This window comes from Aphanomyces invadans, assembly GCF_000520115.1.
Source record: "Aphanomyces invadans strain NJM9701 unplaced genomic scaffold supercont1.198, whole genome shotgun sequence".
In the NCBI taxonomy this organism is placed as follows: domain Eukaryota; phylum Oomycota; class Saprolegniomycetes; order Saprolegniales; family Verrucalvaceae; genus Aphanomyces; species Aphanomyces invadans.
The window spans coordinates 2,075-2,631 of NW_008580343.1; positions in this window are offsets into that span (position 1 = coordinate 2,075).

The window sequence follows — 557 nt, forward strand, 5'->3', positions numbered from 1 at the left end:
CGCCCAGCGAGCCGATCACGTCTTAGCTCACGCTACGAAGCGCCTCTTGTAGTCGTCAGACAGAGGGTCTTGGCTGTCTCCGTACAGCTACAACAAGTAAGCTTTCCAATTAAATTGCTTGAAGCCCTCTGACCTCGAAGCTGGGGTGCTTCTTACATTCCGTCGTCGTCTGTACGAGAGTCCCCCCACGAGCGACCGTGACTCTACTTCACATTCACAATGACTCAATCACAATCCTGCACGATGAACGAGATCACTGGCCCAAAGACTTTGCGGAATGGTTGAAAAAGCGTTGAAAGTGGTCGATGAGGATGGATGGATGCTCCAGACACTGAAACGTCGTCATGACAGTAAATAGTTGTACAGGGGTAGCGAAACATTTTGCCGGATATTTTGTAGTGCTACGAAACAATTTGTTTCTCAATTTGTTTCGCAATGAGCACACTGTTTCCTGAAATTCATTGGATTGTGTTGAGCTTTTATCGGCCCGGGTCCCGAATCAAAATACGACTTTGTGATTGGCAGAAAAGAAAGAGTGAGATGCGAGGGCAGCCGAG